The sequence below is a fragment of the Choloepus didactylus genome, chromosome 15 (assembly GCF_015220235.1).
Source record: "Choloepus didactylus isolate mChoDid1 chromosome 15, mChoDid1.pri, whole genome shotgun sequence".
Taxonomy (NCBI): domain Eukaryota; kingdom Metazoa; phylum Chordata; class Mammalia; order Pilosa; family Megalonychidae; genus Choloepus; species Choloepus didactylus.
In genome coordinates, this window is record NC_051321.1 from 38,610,870 (window position 1) to 38,631,140 (window position 20,271).

Sequence of the window (20,271 nt, forward strand, 5' to 3'; positions counted from 1 at the left end):
CTGTGTTTTGTCTGGCAGCTCTATCCCAGATTAATTAGATCAGAATTTATAAGAGTTGTTTTCTTTTTTTCTTTCATTGTTAAGCAGCCAGACTTGGAAACTACTGTTCTAGTCTTTGCAAAAAAAAAAAAAAAAAAAGAGAGAAATTGTAATCACTTATGAGGTGATTTTTTTTACTGATGCTAAATTGAACTTTTTACATTGTGAGTTAGTTTAACAGGTAGTAAAAAAGATGTATTCATCTATCTATGGTTCATAAATGTTTCAGAAGTCAGGGTAATACAAAACTTTTTTTCAAGAATAGGGAACTGAATAGTCTGAACTAAATTCACTCAGGCCAAGATTTCCTATGCTAACAGTTAATCTTCAAACTTGGAAAATGAGTAAAATAACATAAAAACCAATTGGAGTAGTTCATGTGATAATGCTCCTTTGTTCATCAATACTCCCTCTCCTGATTAAGTATTAGGTCTCCCACAAATCCTTTCTTCCTTGATTTCAATTGACTTGATCCTTCACTCCTAAGAATTCCCGTAGTTCTTTCTCTGAACCTCATGTACTTCTATGTATTTTCCAAATTTCTTCAAATTCTCTCTGAACCACCAATGCTTTTCTATTCTTTATTATGATAAACCTGATTTCTACATGAACTTGCTTAGAGGACTATAAACTCCTTGAAGGCCAGGGGTAATGGATACTTGATGAATAGAATTTAAGACAAAACACAGAGAGCTACTAGAAAGGTAAAGATGTGAGACAAGAGCTTTGTCTGCCAACCCTCTCCCAGACACCAGCTAGGTTGGGTTGCAGCTGGGTGTTTGAAAACAGGTATCTGGGCCATTCAAAAACATCCACTCAATTGTAACCTCTCTTCTGAGAAAAACATGTTTTCTTTTCCTTTTTTAATTAAACATTGTCTTCTGTACTTTAGACTTTCTCCAAATTTGTAGAGGTGCACAAGTTTGATGTTTAGTGGCCAGCCACAGTCCACTTGGAAGAGATGCAAGTTGATGTAGACACTGATGGGTCACTTTAATGATTAATGGAGCAAAGGTCAAGGGAGCACTGTGTTATAAGGTGTTGAACTCCAAGCTTACCAGCTGTCTCAGCAGGAAGAAAATGTTCCGATGGGTCCAATTTTGGTCCTACTGCTGTGTCTCTCGTGTTTGCTTCTCCTTTCGCACTTGAAACAGAACTATGGGAAAGGGAAGCTCCCTCCTGGCCCCACTCCTCTCCCAGTTATTGGAAATATCCTGCAGTTAAATGTTAGGAACCTTGGCAAATCCATGGATGATGTAAGTACACATGTTCTTGCAGGGGCTTGCAAGGGGTAAATAGGAATGGTCCCCACTATTAAATGAAATATGTTCCTAGAGGCCAACTCTTCAAATAGATCATTGTAATACTGAGCAATTGTAACGCTGACTAGGGGAATTGTTCCTACCTTCTTCATTTTCGGCCTGTCATTGTCAACAACAATGGAACGAAGCAACATGGTTTGCAGGAAGTAAAACACACAGGACTCTGTATGCCTGAGTCAAAATAATAAAAACAATAAAGAGGTGAAAGGGCCACATTAGGTCTTTGTTTTCAATGATTTTTCCCTGGCTGTGAAATGGCAGTGCATATGATTTGTGTATGTTTATTCAAAAGGTCATATGTTCTCTTGCAGTGATGTATCGAGGGGCTGGGAAGGGGGAACAGTGTTCCCAGCAGGGAGAAGTATTTTATCGCTGATATTGTTTAGAATTGCTGGTGCATGGTGTTGATAATAAGAAATCAGACTGACTTTTAGCCAATTTTATTATTGTTTACAAAGTCTTTATAGTGAATACACTCTTTTTAAAAAATACAACCTTCTATTACCTGTACCGGCTGTTTTTCTACTCCCAACCCCATTTCCTCAGACTGCCCCCACAAGCAGTGTATTTTCTTTAGATTTGTTATGATAAACTTTTTTTTTTTTAATTAAATTCAGTTTTATTGAAATACATTCACACACCATACAATCATCCATGATATACAATCCACGGTCCACAGTATGATAACATAGTTATGCGTTCATCACCACAATCTATCTCTGAACATTTTCCTTACATCAGAAAGAACCAGAACAAGAATAAAAAATAAAAGTGAAAAAAGAACACCCAAATCATCCCCCCATCCCACCCCATTTGTCCTTTAGTTTTTATCCCCATTCCTCCATTCATCCATACACTAGATAAAGGGGGTGTGATCCACAAGGTCTTCACAATCACACTGTCACCCCTTGTAATCTACATTATTATATAATTGTCTTCAGGAGTCCAGACTGCTGGGTTGGAGTTTGGTAGTTTCAGGTATTTACTTCTAGCTATTCCAATACATTAAAGCCTAAGAGGTGTTATCTATATAGTGCATAAGAATGTCCACCAGAGTGACCTCTCGACTCCATTTGGAATCTCTCAGCCACTGAAACTATGTCGTCTCATTTTGCATCCCCCTTTTGGTCAAGAAGATACTCTCAGTCCCACGATGCCGGGTCCACATTCATCCCCGGGAGTCATACTCTGCGTTGCCAGGGAGATTTACACCCCTGGGAGTCGGATCCCACGTAGGGGGGAGGGCAGCGAGTTCACCTGTCGAGATGGCTCAGTTAGAGAGAGAGAGGGCCACATCTGAGCAACAAAGAGGTACTCAGGGGGAGACTCTTAGGCACCATTACATACACCTTTAGACTCTCCTTTGTGGTAATGAGCTTCGTAAGGGCAAGTCCCATGCTCGAGGGCTCAGCACATATGATAAACTTTTTAAAAGAAGAAAACTATCATTGAAATCAAGGAAAGAGCCAGGGCTTCAGTGCCAGAGTGAGTGAGTTCATCAGTCGGGGTCCGCTGGGTGGTGGCGTACCCCGCAGAACCCCGCAGAGCACTCTGGGCTGCATGGGCTGCAGGACGGGAGAAGTTGTTCTTTCTAGAGCTGCTTTCACACCTCAGCAACCCTTGCTGCCCTAACACTTTTACTGTGTTGGTTCCACCAGGGGTTCTCAAACGGGGTCTGGGTGGATATTTAAAATAGAGTTTTATAGTAATCACTGCAGATCTACTGAATCTGAATTCCCAGAGCCAGAGCCCAGCAACAGGCATTTTGAAAGTGCTTCTGGATGATTCTGGACTCTCAGCTTGGGTGTTGGTTCCCAGGCAGGCACGAGGAGGTGACACATTGCTCAGGCTTTAGTTGGGCCAAACAGTAGTTGAATTGTGCTCTTCTCCTCTTTAGACATGGAGCCCTGGGAAAGATCCATAAACTCCTTGAGTCTCGGTTTTGCCATATGTAAGATGGTGATAAGTAACCTTATCTTGAGAGGTTGTTAAAAGGATGATTGGAATAAGGTTTGCACTAAGTTCCTAGGCTTATGTCTAGCACACACTGCGCACTCCATGAATAGCAGATTATGGGGTATATGTATAAAAGAAATATTTGATATTGTGAGTGCAGATTAAGAAAGTCAGTGGTACAAAACAGTATCTATCTGAGTCACATACAACCATATCAGGCCAAAAAAAAAAATGCCTTTGTCATTAATGTTTGCCCTGTATTTTGGTTTCCCAGCTAGCAAAAGTCTATGGCCCCATATTCACTGTACATTTGGGCATGAAGCCCTCTGTGGTGTTGCACGGGTATGAAGCTGTGAAGGAAGCTCTGATGGACCATGCAGAGGAGTTTTCTGGAAGGGGAAATGTTTCAGTGGTAGAGAAAACTCATCAAGGACTTGGTAGGGGTGTGTGTGTGTGTGTGTAGTAGCATACAAGCAACCAGATTAAATACATATTCAAATCTCTGAATATGACACAGCAGGAAATAATCCACTAATATAGAACTGAATCTCTTTTTTTTTTAACTTTTTCTTTTTTTCCCCAAAGTTCTTTTTTTTTAAACAGTTTTATTGAGATATATTCACATGCCATACAATCCATCTAAAGTGTACAATCCAGTGGCTCTCAGGATAATCATAAAGTTGTGCATGCATCACCAAAATCAATTTTAGAACATTTTCATTACTCCAAAAAGAAAAATGTCATACCCCTCTTACCCCCTCTTGTTGACACTTAGCACTGGTGTAGTACCTTTGTTACAATTGATGAAAGAATTTAAAATGTTGCTGTTAACTAAAGTCCATAGTTTGCATTCCATATATTTTTCCCATATACCACCCTATTATTAACACCTTGTAATAGTGATGTACATTTGTCATAGTTCATGAAAGAACATTATGTTTATATGATTAACCAAAGTCCATTGTCCATAACAGGGTTCACTGTGTTATACAGTACCATGTTTTATCCTCTAGCTTTCCTTCTAGTGACATACATGACCCAAAACTTCCCCTTTCACCCATATTCACACACATAATTCAGTGTTGTTAATTGCATTCACAATAGTGTGCACGATCACCTCTATTCATTTCCAAACATTTACAGTCAACCTAATTAGAAATTCTGCACAAATAAGCATCAGTTCCCCATTTTCTACCCTCTTCAATCTTCTGGTAACCTATATTCTAGATTCTAATTCAATGAGTTTGTTTATTATAATTAGTTCATATTCGTGAGATCATACAATATTTGTCCTTTTGTGTCTGGCTTATTTCACTTAACATAATATCCTCAAAGTTCATCCATGTTGTCACATGCATCAGGACTTCCTTCCTTCTTACAGCTGAAAACTATACCATTACATGTTGATACCACATTTTATTTATCCATTCATTGGTTGATAGGCACATGGGTTGCTTCCAGCTTTTGGCAATTCTGAATAATGCCACAATGAACACTGGTGTGCAAATGTCTGTTCATGTCCCTGCTTTCAGTTCTTCTGGGTATATACCTAGTAGCAGGATTGCCAGATCATATGGCAATTATATACCTAACTTCCTGAGGAACTGCCAGTCTTCCATAGTGGCGGCACCATTTTACTTTCCTACCAGCAGTGTTCCTATTTCTCTACATCTTCTCTAACACTTGTAGTTTTCTGTCTTTTTAATAGTGGCCATTCTAGTAGGTGTGAAATGATAACTCATTGTGGTTTTGATTTGCATTTCCCTAATAGTTAATGATGTTGAGCATCTTTTCATGTGCTTTTTAGCCATTTGTATTCTCTTTGGAAAAATGTCTATTCAAGTCTTTTGCCCATTTTTAAATTGGGTTGTTTGTCTTTTTATTGTTGAGTTGTAGGATTTCCTTGTATATTCTGGATATTAAGCCCTTATTGGATATGTGGTTTCCAAATATTTTCTCTAAGTAGGTTGTCTGTACTTTCCTGGTCTGCCCAGAGATGGCGCTCTTCAGACACCTTTCCCCACCTTAGTCCAAGGGAGGCCCTGCGTCTTTAAACCTCCACCGCCTTCACCCCTGTCCTGTTGAAACAATGGCTGTGGTGGTCCCTGTCTGGGGCAGGCTGAAACAGTGGTTCAGAGCCGGGACCCAGCCATCTAAATTCACTGATCAAAACCCGTGATCAGTTCTCAGCCCTGCACACTCTCCCACTGCTGCTTTTGGGAAGGGGGCTTCCACAGCCTTCTCCATCCGCAGCAGCCAGCCCGGGAGCAGACAAAGCGGCTCGCCTCAAGGGAGGGGATGGCCACCAGCCGCCGCCTCCGAGTTACTCACAGTTTTTTAGCACAGTTTCTCAGTCTCTTCATTCCACTCTTCCCTGGATGCTGTAGAGTGCTCCCCTGGCCTCCAGAGCCCCACAAGAGTTGTTTCAGACGGTTCCTGCCTGTCCGCTAGCTGTTTTTGTAGGAGAAGTGAGTCCTGTAGTTCCCTACTCCACCATCTTCCATAGAAGTTCCTTGGATCATTTTGAAACATGGAAAAATATAACTCAGTTTTCAGTTTTGGACATTTAGGGATAAGGATTAAGAGGTAGAAGGAGAGAATTACAGAGAAGCAAAGAGTGGTGGGGCATGGCCAGAGGAAGGATGGAGGTTAACCTGTTCCTCCCTTAAAGTACCCCTCCGTACCCCTAGTCTGGACAGATGAGAGCTGTGACGGTTGCAGGCTATTTAGATTTACACTAAGGCCTAGAAGTTCCTTGATCTGGCCTCAAATCTTCTGTTAGAAACAGGTGAACAAAAATTACCATGTGGAGTGGACCAAAGCAAGAAACCTTAAAGGTTTTTAAAATGGGTATTTGTTCAGTCCGGATTAGGGTGGATGTGGGACCAGCTTATCTTAATAGTCACACGAAACTGCTTCCCCTTCCTTTTGGGACTGGCGTCCAATAAGCATGGTGAATAAGGCAGACCCTCGAGGCCACCCATACGGCTTCCTTGACTATCTGGTCTTTGTATGTAGCTGTGTAACTTTGGACAAGTTCCTTCATAATTCTCTGTCTTACTTCTTTATGTGTAAAGATGGGAATAGTAATAGCACCCACTTCCTAGGGCTCTTACAAGAATTAAGTGTGATAGCCCTGTGTTGCTGGCAGGACAGTACTAGGCATGTAATAATGTTGGAGATAGTTGTTCTGTTCACCTGGACCCCCAGTGAACCCACCCAGGCCCTGACAGCTGCAGAGAGCATGGGAATTGCCCTTCTAGAGTTCTCCTAGCTCTTTCCTGCAAAAGTCCTTGGCCTCCCCTGTTGTCCTGCCCCAAGGAAGCTCAGCGGCTCTTATACATTTCCTTTGACTGTGGAAACCTCCAAAACCGAAGGTTTAGAAGAATATGGAGTAAGAGTAAAACGTTTATGTCAAGTGTTAAGTGAACTTAACTTCTCAGCAAAAAACCCTGCAGAGATCTCTCCTCCAATGTGATTTCTGGTTGACCAGATTTCAGGAGGGAATTCATTTAAAAGGTGATGGTGCTTTTCTCACAGCCTTCGTGGTGGTGTGATCTTGGGCCAGACATTTACCTCTCTGAGCCTCAGCGTCCACATCTGTTCAATGGGGACAACAGTGCCTACCTGTTGGTTTGGTGAGGTTCAGATGAGATAATGGAGGAAAAAGTCCTACCCATTGTATGTATGTGTGTTTTGTGGGTGGTGGGACCATTACAAGTGGCAGCTTGAGCTATTCAGGCAGAGGTTGGCACAGTGGCATGCCAGCCAGGTCTTTCCTCCTAATCTCCCTCCAGGAATGCCACATTGTGCTAGATTTCTATGCCTGCTATAACAAATTACCCGAAAATTAGTGGCTTAAAACTTCACACATTCATCATCTTACAGTTCTGTAGGTCGGGAGTCTTACATGGGACTAAAGTCTCACTGGACCAAAATCAAGTGTAGGCAGAGCTGTGTTAGTGTCTGGAGGCTCTAGGGGAGAATCTCTTCCCTTGCCTTCTCCAGCTTCTCGAGACTTCCACCTACCATTGCTCACGATCCCCTTCCTCTAACTTCAAAATCAGCAACCTGTGTCTATCTGACCCTTCCATAGGCACATCTTCTGACCACAACCAGAAAAAGTTCTCTGCTTTTAAGGACTGCTGTAATTAGATTATATCTATCTGTATAAGCCAGGATAGTCTCTCCTTCTCAAGGTCCTTAACATAGTCACATCTGCAGAGCTCTTTGCCTATCAGGTAGCATATTCACAGGTTCCAGGGATTAGAAGGCGGGTATGTGTGGGGCCATTATTCTGACCACCACATTTTTGAAGGAGGATTTTCTCTTGTTTTCCATCCTGGTAGGAATCCTTTTTAGCAATGGAGAAATGTGGAAGCGAACACGACGCTTCTCCCTCATGACCCTGAGGAATTTCGGGATGGGAAAGAGGAGCATTGAGGACGGTGTTTAGGAGGAAGCCCGCTGCCTTGTGGAGGAGCTGAGGAAAACCAATGGTGGGTGATTCTTTACTCGGTTGCTGACCTTAACAGACTGATCTCTTCTCTAATTACAGCCTTGGAGAAATTGCAGCAGCTGCCTGCAATTTCTGATTAATGGCTAAGTTAGCCCTCAGCTGGAGGACCAAGGAAGCTTCTCTCTGGGGGTACACATGCAATTATAGGTACCAGTGGGGATATAAAAGTCTCATTTAATTGTATCATTACCCAAGCTTTAAAAATTTTTTTTTTACTCAAAATGTCCCAATGGTAGGAAATATTGATTCATATTTTCATTATCACTAAAAACAAGGGTGAACAAAATCCTGGGCCAGTGAGCAAATATTTTACATATAAATGTCAGCAAGTAAATATTTTAGGCTTTGGAGGTCAAGAATAAAATCAAGGGTATCACGTGGGTACTTACATAACTGTTGTGCCTCTTAAAATGTAGAAACCATGCTAAGCTCACAGATCTTCCGAAAACAGATGGGTTAGAGCTATCCTTGCACAATGTGGTTTTTAAATAATAAATTAGTAATGTAAGTGGTTTAATTATTCAGTAACTACTGTTTTGTTTCATATAGTTTAAGGAAAAGTATATGAAACTTATGAAAGATACACAAATACTGGGGTAAAAATAACTTTTGATAAGATTTCAGCTATTAGTAGATACTACTTACCATATCCTTATGCTTGAAATTTGGCTCTGTTCTCAGTTCTGCTTAATTATTTTTGTTTTTAACTCTATTTGATTGTGGTTATTATGAACTAGGATCTTAGTGTAATTATTTACCTCCCATTGCCAACTCTAATGACTCCTGTTGAGTTTCCAGTGGCACCTCAGCTTTGACTCATGTGATCCTGAATGTCATCTAGGAATCCAAATGTCCCCCATCCACAGTTTTTAGTTCCCTCTTTTAAATGAGGAAAGAGAAAGAGTGAAAATAAGATTTTGGTTTGAGAAGCAGAAAGGAAGGTCTCAAAGCTTTTCAAAATATCTCCTTTGGTAATATACAACTTCCTTTAAAAGCTCAGTCTTTTTTTATTTAATAATCTAGAAACAAACCTGGCACAGGGCCAGTTAACTATTCATTGTCTAGTAGTTTCCTCACAATGCATACAGCTCAAGTCATCTAATTCTCTCTACAAGTAAGAATTGTGGGAATTGGCTTTTTTTACATACTTAGGTTATTGATCAGTTGCTCACAACAATCTCATTTTATAGATACACTCGACTGCATTTTACCTTTGCCTAAATTAGTTCATCCATAAAATGAAGATAAAATCTGAAATGATGGCCAAATGTGACAACTTACAACTCACTGTGTCTGCCTCTAGCTGCTTTTGCCTGTAGGACAAATTCTGGGAGCAGGGTCTTCTCCCCAAGAGGACTTTCCCAAGTCAGAATTTCCAGCCAAAGTAGGGTCAGGGACCCATGAAGGGGTGTAGCCTGGTTCCAAAGAGCCCTGGGTAGAAAGTCAGGAAAGCCTTTTTTGTCAGCTTCCCAAAGCTGTGCTTTTCTGGCCTGCCCAGCAGAAGGCGCCATTCCGTGAACTTTTCCCCACAGCCCTAGGGAGGCCCTGCATCTTTAAACCTCCACTGCCTTTGCCCCTGTCAGGGGTGGGGTTGAAACCATGGTTGATGGTTCCCATCCAGGGCAAGCTGAAACTGCGGGTCAGAGCCACAGATCAGCGACCTAAATTTGCTGATCAAAAGCCATGATCAGTGCTCAGCCGTACCCCTCCCCCCCACCCCCCATTCTTGGGGAAAAGGGTTTTGACTCCATCTCCATCTGCAGCAGCCACCCAGGGACCAGACCCAAGGCAGCTCACCTCATGAGAGGGGTATGGGCACCAGTAGCTGCCGCGGAGCGCGTTACGCAGTTTCTTGAACTGCTCTTCCCTGGAGCTTGCACAGTGCTCCCCTGGCTTCCGGAGCCCCAGAACAGTTGTTTCAGACAGGGTCTGCCTGTCCACTGTCTGTTTTTTATAGGAGGAGTAGCTCTCTCCTCTGCCATCTTCCTCCGAAGTTCTCTATGTAAGGGATATTAAAAATAGCTTTACTTAATATTTGTTTTGTTTGCCTGCAAATTAATGGGGTTACAGACTAGGGTGAGTCGAGGCAGCAGTGCTGTACCGAGCCATACTGGAGCTTGAAGCAAAAGGAAAAATGTATGCCCTTATACACAGGTTTTATGTATTTTTTAAATGGTTAGTGGTTTTAATGAAAATATTATTGATGCGTTTGCTTCCTTTAAAGCCAGGAAAGTAGAATTATGATCATTTCTGTTTTAGGAATAAATAAAATATTTAGTCTTGAAATTATGAGTTTTAATATACCAACCTTTTAATTGTTTGATGTATTTCAACTACTTTAGTCTTCTGGAACAAATAACCATTTAGAATACAAAAAATTGTTGACATTATCTTTGTCATTTATTTTTGGCATTAATTCTGATTTTTAAAATATTGCATAAAATATGATTTTTCTTAATTGCTGAGTTTTTTGCTGCCCCCTTAAATTCTGTGCCCAGGAAGAATGCCTCACTCTTCATACCCTAATCTCACTCCTGAGAGGCAGATTAGGTAAGTGGGTGTTTGGAAAACCATTATTATGTTAGCTATAATGGAATAGTTAGTTTGGTTTTGGGGGAAAGAGGGTATGTTTGATTTAGATATTCTCTTTTTAAAAAATGGTAAAGGGATTTCTAGATGGCTATTGCTTCAAAACTTCTAAAAGTTAAATATACTATTATCTTAAAAACTAAGAGATTTTTGTATTAGTTTTAAAAAATATTTCTATCTGTTTAGGATCTCCCTGTGATCCCACTTTTATCCTGGCAAGTGCTCCCTGCAATGTGATCTGCTCCATCATTTTCAAAAATCGTTTTGAGTATAATGATGAGTGTTTTCTTAACTTAATGGAGAAACTCAATGACAATTTCAAGATCTTCAGCTCAGCATGGATCCAGGTGAGGTCAAGATCCTTTCTTCAGGAACTATTTATGCTCTTGAGATGGAAAGTTCAAAAATCTTTGTGGACCAAGCTATGATGTACAGTAGCTGGACACCAAAATGTTGCTCTAAGCTTGAAGTCATGGACTATACATCTTGGAAAGTCTCTGGTGATCATTTATTCCAACCCCCCAATTTTATGAATAAAAAAACTAATGCCCAGAAATGTTAAGCAAATTTTTAGGGAAGGTTATTCATGAAGCTCAAGTGGAATCTAGGGCTGTAGTCAAGCCCACTGGCTCCCTATTTAGTGATGTTTTCACCATCTCCCATGCCGCCATGTCTACATAGATGACTCTGGCGCTCTCTAGGATCAAGCCTACAATATTCAGTGAACGTCCAAATCTCATGAACACCTCACAGACCACCCAGTCAGACTTCTTAGCTCTTCTACTGTAGAGCAGGGGCAACATTCTAACTGAATGTAATGCAGGACTGAAACATCCTACTTTGGGATGTGGAGAATAGGCACGATTTGGGGCAACAGATAATATGAACTATAGCTAGAGAGTCACATGCTACAGTAGCCACCCTAGCAGCCAGGACTCCAGATATCTGGGTCAGGGATGCTAAAATGTTGGGATGTGAGTATGAATTATAGGTACATATCACACATTTACTGTCTGCTGAACTGCTATGTCTTGCACTCTTCCCAAACTACAATTAACAATGTGACTTTATAGAAACCACTTAGTCTCTTAGTCCAAGGCCACTTCAACTATAAAGTATGGGGTTTCATTTCATGATAGAAATCTATATATATCGTGATATTACAAACATAAATCTCTTGGTTTTTAAGATAACAGTGTATGTAACTTGTAGAGATTCTGAAGCAATAGTCACCTGAAAATCCCTTTAGCATTTCTAAACTATGGGTATTAGTGGTTGCCTGGTGGAAGTAGAAGGAGTAGTGACTAGTTTTGTGCTCTATAAGAAGTTGCCCAAACTGTCTTAGCCTCTGTCCTTATCTGCAAAATGTGGATCATATGTAATTCCTGCCATCCTATATCTAAGGATTGCTGTGAAAAACTTGATGCAGGAATGTGAGAATTGATTGAAGGAAATGACATCGTCTTTGATCATCTAGTAGGATTCCTCCCTCAAATTCTTCATCAGTGTAGAGAATTGTTTTGTGTGCACAGTATGAAGTTATCCCTCAAGCAAGAGGCCATGGCCTGGCATAATGAGTGGGATATATAGGAGTGCTCAAATGTTTTTTTCGTTGAATAAATGAGTCTTTCCCCTTTTAGATCTGCAATATGTTCCCTATCTTCCAACGTTATTTCCCAGGAAGTCATAATAGATTTCTTAAAAATAAAGATTATGTACATAATTTCATTTTGGAGAAAGTAAAAGAACACCAACAATCCCTGGACATTAATAATCCTCAGGACTTCATTGACTGTTTCTTGATCCAAATGGAAAAGGTAAGATGTGAACAAATGATTGGCTGTCTATGTTATATAATTCATTGATTAGTACTGTACTTTCTGGGGTCATTTAGTTGGCTTAGTAAAAAAAACACTACTTTATAAGCAGTTAGACTTTAAATAAGTGACAGTACCAGGCATCACAGGGATTTTAAAATGTGAAAGGTTAAAAACAAGGAATCCTGATTCCTACTCTGCAGGTGTTGATAATCTAACGGAAGAAAGGCGTTTATAATCAAACACATCACACACTTCAGGAGAAATGAGTGTCACTATGAAATACAATTCAGTATGGGAAACAGTGAGGCTGTTACTGATGAGTGGAGATCGTATATGGCAGAGTGGGAAGAATGAGCATAACCTAGGAAGTCTTCCTGAATATCCCCAGCTTAGATTAGGTATTGAAAGAAAATGATGGGATAAATTGATAGTGAGGGGAGGGGATTTCCAGTGAAGTGGGCAGTAGAGGTCCAAAGGTGTGGCTTTCAAAGAGATGCAGTGGATGAAAGCAGGAGGTTTAACTGGGTTTAATAAAATAGGAGTTTGGGCAGAGGTTGGTGTTTTTGAAGAAACTTGAATAGTGGGTTGGGAATCTTAGAGTTTTTTAGGTAGGAGTTTGAACCAGCATGAAGATGTTTGAGGGAAATTATTTCTGGTGTTCTGTAGAAGGTTCTGGAGCACTGGGAGAATGAAGTTCAAGGGATAGCTAGGGTATTTTTCATTTTCTAGATTTGGCATTGTCCTAGTTTGCTAATGCTGCAGAATGCAAAACACCAGAGATGGATAGGCTTTTATAAAACGGGGGTTTATTTCACTACACAATTACAGTCTTAAGGCCACAAAGCATCCAAGGTAACACATCAGCAATCGGGTACCCTCACCGGAGGATGGCCAATGGCCTCCGGAAAACCTCTGTTAGCTAGGAAGGCAGCTGGCATCTGCTCCAAAGCTCCGGCCTGAAAACGGCTTTCTCCCAGGATGTTCCTCTCTAGCAAGCTTGCTCCTCTTCAAAACATCACTCCCAGCTGCACTCTCTTTCTTCCCCCCCGAGTCAGCTCATTTATATAGCTCCACCGATAAGGGCCCACCCTGAATGGGCGGGGCCATGCCTCCATGAGAACATCTCATCAGAATCATTGCCCACAGCTGGGTGGGGCACATTCCAAGCAAATCCAACCATCACCAAAATGCCTGCCCCACACAAGACCACAAAGATAATGGTATTTGGGGGACACAATACACTCAAACCGGCACAGGCATGATGAGATTCTACACAATCATTACAACTTTGGAAATGCAGAGAATTTGGTAGAAGTCTGAAATAACACTGCTTGCTTAGCTCGCTTGAGTCTCTGGTGTCTAGCTGACCAGTGACATCATGTGTGTGAAGTGTGTTTCTCCCAAAACAACAGGCCCAAGTCCAGTTCAGTATCTCAGTAATAGCGTCAGGTACCCAGATGCTTTCCATTTTCTCCTTCAACTTTCTTAGCATATTGTCCCACCTTCATCTTCAAATCTATGTTGAAAGAAGGAGGATATATGAAACCAACAGATGTCTCCTTATGCTTCATTGTTAAAAATCATTACATAGCTAAACCTGTCTCTGCGTGTGTGTGTGTGTGTGTGTGTGATAAATTGATACTTACTTTTACAGTCACTGTGTTATATGAGAGCAAAGGAGAAGGAGGTTGGAAATGAAGACAACTACAGTGTCTGCCATACCACACACCAGTTGAACACACATATTTGTGTTTCCATCACAAGTCCTTCTAAAATGAATATGAAGGAATTTTAAAAAACTAAATATTTACAAAGACAAAAGGAGAGTGGGGAAAGCAAAAGACTTACAGATTTGTAACATAGAAAATGATGATAACCAATTCAGCAAGGAGGCTAAAACAGCAACTTCTAATACGGCATTCTCCAATTTTTAGGTTTGCTTAATTTTACAACATCCTGAGTTGCTTTAAATTAATTGTAATTAAATATGCTGTCCAATTAATTTGTAAAATAATTACTTCAAATTATTCCTAGGACAAGAACAATCAACATTCTAAATTTTTCATTGAAAACTTGGTAATCACTGCAAGTAATCTGTGGCTGGGGCAGAGACAACAAGCACCACCCTGAGATATGGACTCCTGCTCCTGCTGAAACATCCAGAGGTCACAGGTATGACAACAAAAATGAGCAAGTAAAGATAGTCCTACTATGGAAAAGATTCATCATTTAAATTTATATTTCTGTAGCTGTCATCTGTTCAGTAGTTTCCAATGGTGACAAAGCCACCTACAAAAGATAGGGTGACTGAATGAGTGTGCCTTAGGAAAAGTTGTGATGCAGGTCTTGACTCCAAGGGAAGATATTTGGGGCAGGCACAGCCACTGTGAGTTGACGTAGGTGTGGGTATTTGTTGATAGAGGACCAGTCTAGGTTTGGTGTTCTTCTGGGCATATGGGTTGGTAGCTCTCATGAACTTCAGACTTGCCTAGAAAGCTACATTTAGCTCTTGATTTGCCAAAAATAATGTTCAGACACTGCATTATGAGTTTTGGGGAAAACAGGGGTTTCTTCTTTTCCCATCAGTTCATACTTGTGTCTTAACAGCTAAAGTCCAGGAAGAGATTGACCGCGTGGTTGGCAGACACCGGAGCCCCTGCATGCAGGACAGGAGCAGCATGCCCTACACGGATGCCGTGGTTCACGAGATCCAGAGATACACTGACCTCCTGCCCACCAGCCTGCCCCATGCAGTGACATGGGACATTCAGTTCAGAGGATATCTCATCCCCAAGGCAAGTCTTGTGTCTCCTTCACTTTATGCCAATGCTCTTGGAGTACCTGTTTGCACAATATAATTGCAGAGAATCCAGTCAGTTCTCCACCATCACAAAGTGAAAGAAGGAATGAACCATTGTAGGGATGTCTCTGGAGGACTGTGGTTTGGGTAGAGGTCTAAGGTCAGGAGCTTCACTGTGCCCTGAAATATATTGGATACGACAGCTCTTGATAACTTCTTAAATTTCTTTAGCCTTTTATCTGTCCTTCCTCTGCATACATGGCATTTTACAAGTTGCAAAACATATATGAACTGTTTACTTTATCTGAGAATCATGTATTTTGCAAGTAGGAGAGTCAATTCCAATTTCCACAGTTGGAGGAACGATGGGTTATAGTACAGCCATGTCATGGAATACTCTGCAATTATTTGGATGATGATCTGGAGCTTTCCTAATGGAAACATAAGCTTCTTCATGCTACACTGTTAATTGTAAATAGCAGAATATAAAACAGTATGTAAAACAGGATCTCTTTTTAAAAGTTTTCCTCATCATTTTATTATGAAAATATTATAACATAGATTTTGAAATAATTGTACTGTGAAAACCCACTTCTCCACTACTTAGATTTTACAACATTGTATTATGTTTGTCTTATCATATATCTATCCATTTCTATATGCATCTATCAACCAATATTACCTTTTGAAGCATTTCAAAGTAAGTTGTAGACATCAGTTCATTTTACCCCTTAACACTTCAGCATGTGTATCATTTACTAGAGTTCACTATTTGTTTGAGGTTCCTTTTTTAACTGATGAGGTAAAACTTACATGCTATGAAATACATAAACCACAATTGTACTATTCAATGAATTTTGACAAATACATACACCTTTTTTACTCAGAGCCCTATCAAAACACAACATAAATTGCCAACACCCTAGAATGTTCCCTTATGCCCACTCTACTACTGTATTGAAGTTTTTTCAACCAAGAGCAGTTCTATAACGTAATATAAATGGAATTCTACCATAGGTAAGTATGTAGCCATTTGTGTAAGGCTTCTTATTCAGGATGCATTCAGGATGCATATGATACATGCATATTGTTGCATGTATCAGTAGTTTGTTTCTTAGTATTGCTGAGTGGTTTTCCATTGTATAAATATACAATTTATTTATCCATTTTCCTGCTGGTAGACACCTAGGCTGTCTCCAGTATAGAGCCATTTTGAATAAAATTTGTTCTTTTTCATGTCTTTTGGTTTGTTTGTTTTTCTTGGGTAATTACCAAGTCTTGAATTATTGGACCATAAAATAGGGGTGTGTTTAATTTTATAAGAAACTTCAGGGAAATTTTCCTAAGTGGTTGTCCCAGTTTATATTTCAAAAAGTATGTATTAGAATTCTGTTGTTCCACATCCTCGCTGATATTTGGTGTTGTAAGTCTTTTAGATTTTAGCTATTCTGGCTGGTGTGTAGTGGTATTTCACTGAGGTTTAGTTTCTATTTCCCTAGGGTCTAATGACATTGAACACTTTTTTGTGTGCTTGTTAGTAATTTGCATATCTTTTTTGAAATGTCTCTTCAAATCTTTTGCCCATTTTTAATGTTGTCTTTTTTATAATTTAGTTATAGATCTTTATATATCTTAGATACCAATTGTTTGTTAAATATTTATTGTGACTGTTTTCTCCCCATTTGTAGCTTATCTATTTTTTTTAACGATGTCTTTTGGCAGACAATTTTAATTTGGGGAAAGTCTAATTAATAAATTTGTTCCTTTATAGTAAGATAGCTTTGTCTATGGCCATGTCACAAACATATTCTCTACTATTTTCTTCTAGAGTTTTATAGTTTTAGGTTTCATGTTTAGGTCCATCTTGAACTAATTTTTGTGTACGGTGCAAGGTATGTGTTGATAAACTTTTTTATATATGTGAATCTCCAACTGTTTTGGCATCATTTGTTGAAAGACTTTCTTTTCCATATTGGGTATCTTAGTCACCTTTTGTCAAAATTCAAATGATCATTTAAGTAAAGGTCATATTAATTATAAACTAAAATTAACTATGTGACTTTATAGAAATCATTTAATCTTGGGATAGGGAAATGAGAGTTTGGGGAATTTGCACTGTAATTGAAGTCAGGATACCTGGGATATAATTTGGGCTCTGGCACTTAATTGTTCTGTGGGGTTGGGAATGTCATTTCCTCTACTTGGAAATAGCTTTTATCATCTATAAATTAAGGATATTGGGCTAGTACTTTTCAATGATATCTCCAGCTCCATGTGTTCCTTACAAAGAATTTTTCCTGTTCATTCCAGGGCATGGGTATTTTAACATCACTGACCTCTGTCCTGCATGACAACAAAGAATTCCCTAACCCAGGGCAGTTTGACCCTGGCCACTTCCTGGATGAAAGTGGAAACTTTAAGAAGAGTGACTACTTCATGGCTTTCTCAGCAGGCAAGACTAATTTGTTTCCATCTGAGACAAGAGATCTCCTGGAGAAAAGGAGGGGTTCTCTGGGGTTGTCACAGCTGCTCTCTATAGTGATCCTAAGCCCTCCCAATGCCCCAGCTCTTTTCCACTTCATGACACATCTTCTTTATAGGACCAGGTCAGTGGTACTTTGGGGCCTGGCTCCATTTTCTCCAAAGATGAGGCAGCAGGAGTCTGGAGTAACTGCACTCTGTCCCCAAGTGATCTCAGAAGCCCAACACTGTGAAGATCTTCTTTGTTTGCCCTGGAGAGAGAGCTCTCTCATCAACTTTAGATGCTTCTCTGTGGCTGCTGTAGACTAAGCTCTAGGTATAGTCAGAACCTTCCTTCAAGGAACTGTAGGGTCCGACAAGCTTGGGAGTGTAGCAGGATACTTGCAATGATTTTTAAGCCCTGAAATGTTCCATGAACCATCATCATCCAACCTGGATATTGGTGTGCCCACCCCCACAGTGAACTCTGTGTGCCCTGAGTCTCCTTTATTCCCTGGCATTTGCTGCCTGACTTGGGTGTCATGCTATGGACACCAAGTCTAGGACAGGGCCCTGTCTCAGGAGCCACGTCCCAGCCAGGGAGGAAGATCAACAATGAGAGGATTATGTCTCAGGCTGATCCAGGCTTCCGTGGAAACATGAATGTGAGGCTGGAGGAACCCAGACAGGGCGAGATTCTACTGCCAGAGGGATTCAGAGGGATGTACACACAGGAAATGACATGTGAGCTGGGTCCTGAAGGCAGTGTAGGATTCCTCCGGGAAGAGGAGGGGAACTGTGCATTTCAGTCAAAGGGAACAGAATGAGATTTTAAGCTTAAAACTGCAGGTCCTGTTTGGGAATGGGTGAATACTGGGCGTGGCTGGACCTGAGAGTAGAGGGTGGGAAGTGTGGAAGGAAACAGCATGGACTGCGAGACGGGACAGAAGGCAAAGGGCCTTACAATTTGAACCTAATCTTATAGGGCAAGCACTGAGAGCCATGTAAAGTCTTTAAATAGGGGAGTGAAGTAGTCTACATGTGCTTTAGAAAATGCATGAGAGGAATCAACCTTGTGTTAAATTCTGTACCAGAACTAGAAGGAAAAATACAATTATACAGCTCTCCTTCCTCTGTCTCCTCCTCCATCCCTTTGCCAGATCAATGTGCAGGTTGTTCTGGAAAGTACAAATATCAAAAGCTGAACAGTTTCACTGTGTGAATGTTTACTGAAGTTCCTTTTATTGAGCAAGCACTCAGTAAATATCCTTGAAGGTAAGGATAGGAAGTGCAACCATCCATCCATCCATCCGTCCATCCATCCGTCCATGTATCCACTGACCCACTCGCCCAATCATTCTTGACATAATTATGGGGTATTCACTTTGTGCCATTTCAGAAACAGGATTCAAAGAGAACCTAAATTTTGTGGGTTATTTTTTCTTTATAGGAAAACGAATGTGCCTGGGTGAGGGCCTGGCGCACATGGAGCTGTTTTTATTCCTGACCACCATTTTACAGAATTTTACCCTGAAGTCTCCGGTTGACCCTAAGGACATTGACACCACCCCAGATATCACTGGGCTTGTCTCAGTGCCACCCTCGTACCAGATCTGCTTCATTCCTGCCTGAAGAAGGGCAGACTGATGGCTGCTGGGCTGGCGCCTGCAACTTTCCATCCTCTGGGGCATCGTGCATCCCACTACTTGGTACACCTGCTCTGGATTCTTTTCCTATCCTGCTTCTTATCATCATTAAATAGCCAGTGAAAATGTCACCTCCATTAATGATAGTTTCCTGATTTCCATTGCCCAAGGTTACTTCCTATCCTCCAGTCTCTGCCCTTCTGTTGGAAACCATTTGCCTTGCTACTTTGCTGGCTGGGTGTTCCCTTGAGTTATTGGAAGTTGGGGTTTGAGAGGAGGACAAAAGATTTGAAGGGTATATTGAGAGGTTGGATAATGGGAAGAAAGGAATTCTAAGGTATTTTGCTCTGCATTAATAATTCACCCATTCTCTCCCCCCATTATCGTTGCCTTTCACATAGCATAAATATTTTAAATATCTTAATTACTTTTTGTCTTCAGATATGACAGTGTAATAACGTGTCTTTTACTATTGTTTAATCATGTATCCTCTGTGTTATTCTTTTCTAACCAGAACGCAAGCCTAGTTATTGTCAAAGAAAAAACTGCACTGAACAATGATGTTCAGTGCACTGCAAAGATGACTTCATTCAAAGCTATATGTAATAGAGAAGAGAGTGACTTAGAAGGCTATCACAACAGGGGAGAGAGAGAGGACTCAAATTCACTGAAGTGGAGGGCCAGAGAGTTTTTAAGGACTGGGATGAGCTAACGGGAGACTACTGAAGAGCGGGGGGGGGGGGGGGAGGTCTAGCAATGGGGTGTGTCCACTAATGATATAATCTCCCGAGTTTACTGTTGAGGTCAGGTGGAACATGTCCTGTTTGAATTCTGCAAAGGCAAGGAGAAGCTTATCTAAAGTTCATTTAAGCTAAGGAGAAGTTAAGTCCATCTTGGACAGTAACCCAATGAGTAGGGGATTTTTTATCTTCCACTGTTTTCCGGGATCACAGGGTTCAGGTAATATTCAACATTATAAGTCTCCCCTTTGTTGAAGATGATGTTCATTCATCATTGAGCAACTCAGAGGGATCACAGATCTGTATGGGATGAAGTAGGATCTAAGAATAGTCCACTCAGGACTGTTGATGGCACAGTTCCTAGAAAATCAGTTGAACCA

The 20,271-nt window shown here is 40.7% G+C and overlaps 1 pseudogene; it reads left to right on the forward strand.

Annotated features, from left to right (window-relative positions):
- Positions 1-1,062: 1,062 nt before the first annotated feature.
- Positions 1,063-19,152, forward strand: LOC119509765 (annotated as a pseudogene).
- Positions 19,153-20,271: the final 1,119 nt, after the last annotated feature.